Below are 2,298 nucleotides of genomic sequence, written 5' to 3' on the forward strand. Positions count from 1 at the left end.
GAGTTGTATGAGCCCCTAATAAAACGTTTAAAAGAAAAAAGAGAAATCCATATTTGTCAAACTGGCTGCAGCGCCAGGCCAGGCGCAGGGGCGGCGGAGGCAGTGGCGAGGGCGGCGTGAGAGCGAGGCTCTGGCCCTGCGCAGGCCCAGGCCAGAGGCGGCTAGGAGGGCGAGGCATGCTGACCTGCAGGCCGCGAGCGGCGGCAGCGGCGGCAAGGGGCGCAGGGGTTCCTGGGAGGCGCAGCGTCAGGCCCTGGCGCGCGCCCGCCGCCCCTTCCCAGCGCCATGGCCGACCGCGCAACTTGTGGCCAAAGTTTGGCCCCATCCTCCGGAGTGCGCGGGGCGGCCCGCGAATTTGGCTGCGGCCCCCGCCGCGGCTCGGGCCGGCCCATGGCCCGCGCGCCCCCGCCGGAGCCCCTGGGCGGCCGGGCTCCTGCCCCCGGGACCACCGGGCCTCAACGCCAGTGCGCCTCCCCCGGCCCCGGGCCCGCGCACGCGTGGGAAAGTTGGCCTGGAACCGGCCCGACCAGTTCCGCCGGCGCGCACACCGGCCGCAGAAGTTGGTGCTGCAAAACTTTTTTGGGGGGTTCCGCGGGAGCCCCCGTGCGTCGGGACCGGATGCGCGCCGGCTAGCGACCCCTGCGCCGAGAGAGGTACCCCCAGAGCGACGCGCAGCGGGGGCGCCCCGGACCCGCGGCCCGGGGGCTATGGCCATGGTGGCTGGAGGCTGGGGCGGCCCCGGCGGCGGTGGAGACGCGAATGGCGTGGACAAGGTGGGTGGCTACCCGCCCGCCACCGAGGACTCGGCCTCGCCCCCGGGCGCTGCCAGCGACGCCGAGCAGGGCGACGACAAGCGGCAGGGGCTGCAGGTGGACTGTGTGGTGTGCGGGGACAAGGCGAGCGCAAGCACTAGGGCGTCCTCACCTGCCAGGGCTGCAAGAGCTTCTTCAAGCGGAGCATACTCCTCAACCTCAGCTACACCTGCAGGTCCAACCGTGACTGCCAGATTGACTAGCACCACCGGAACCAGTGTCAGTACTGTTGCCTCAAGAAGTGTTCCGGTCGGCATGCGCAAAGAGGCCGTGCAGCGCGGCCGCAGCCCCCACTCGCCGCCAGGTCCTGGCGCCTTGTCTTCCAGCAGCCCCCCCCCCCCGGGCTTGGCGCTGGCGGAGGCGGTGGGCGGAGACCTCTTCCCTGGCCAGCCAGTGTGGGAGCTGATCGCACAGCTGCTGCGCGCCAAGCCCTACCTGGCGGTGGCCGGCCACTTTGGCACGGGCGCGGCCAGCGCCTTCGGCCCGGGCGGCGCGGGCGCGGTGCTGGGCATCGATAACGTGTGTGGAGCTGGCGGCGCGGCTGCTCTTCAGCACCGTGGAGTGGGCGCGCCACGCGCCCTTCTTCCCCGAGCTGCCCGTGGCCGACCAGGTGGCCCTGCTGCCGCTCAGCTGGAGCGAGCTGTTCCTGCTGAACGCGGCGGAGGCCGCCCTGACCCTGCACACTGCGCCTCTGCTGGCCGCAGCCGGGCTGCACACCGCTCCCATGGCAGCCGAGCGGGCGGTGGCCTTCATGGACCAGGTGCGCGCCTTCCAGGAGCAAGTGGACAAGCTGGGCCGCCTGCAGGTGGACTCGGCGGAGTATGGCTGCCTCAAGGCCATCGCGCTCTTTACTCTTGATGCCTGTGGCCTCTCAGACCCAGCACACGTGGAGAGGCTGCAGGAGAAGGCGCAGGTGGCCCTGACCGAGTACATGCTGACCCAGTACCCAGCCCAGCCCCAGTGCTTCGGCCGCCTGCTGCTGCGTCTGCCTGCCCTGCGCGCCGTCCCAGCCTCACTCATCTCTCAGCTGTTCTTCATGCGCCTGGTGGGCAAGACACCCGTTGAGACGCTGATCCGAGACATGCTGCTCTCGGGGAGTACTTTCAACTGGCCTTAGGGCTCCGGCCAGTGACCGACCTCCAGCGACACAGATGCTCGGGGTCCCCAGGCCAAGGATAGGGACAGCCTCCCCAAGTGGCTAACCAGAACCATGACTAGGGCGAAAGATCATTATGTAATATGCAGTAGCCCTTAGTGACCCTGGTTACAATTTGACTCGGAGGCTACTGGACTTCAGAGCCTTACAAGCCTGGAAGGTTTATTTCAGGCACAGCAAGCACATGCCTCGGCGGTGCTGACTTGCGTTCTGCACCTGGATAGGCACCTGAAGTCATTTGGAGAGGATGTCTATGTAAGTTGGTTTTACATAAATTTCTGTGCTGGATTCCTTGTGCTTGTGGATTTTCTTGTCCTTCTTGGTTTGCTG

The 2,298-nt window shown here is 67.4% G+C and overlaps 1 pseudogene; it reads left to right on the plus strand.

Moving 5' to 3' along the window:
• Positions 1-707: 707 nt before the first annotated feature.
• LOC142422759 (nuclear receptor subfamily 2 group F member 6 pseudogene) lies at positions 708-1,929 on the plus strand (annotated as a pseudogene).
• The last annotated feature ends 369 nt before the right edge of the window (positions 1,930-2,298 follow it).

This window comes from Tenrec ecaudatus, chromosome 12, assembly GCF_050624435.1.
Source record: "Tenrec ecaudatus isolate mTenEca1 chromosome 12, mTenEca1.hap1, whole genome shotgun sequence".
NCBI classification, from domain to species: Eukaryota; Metazoa; Chordata; class Mammalia; order Afrosoricida; family Tenrecidae; genus Tenrec; species Tenrec ecaudatus.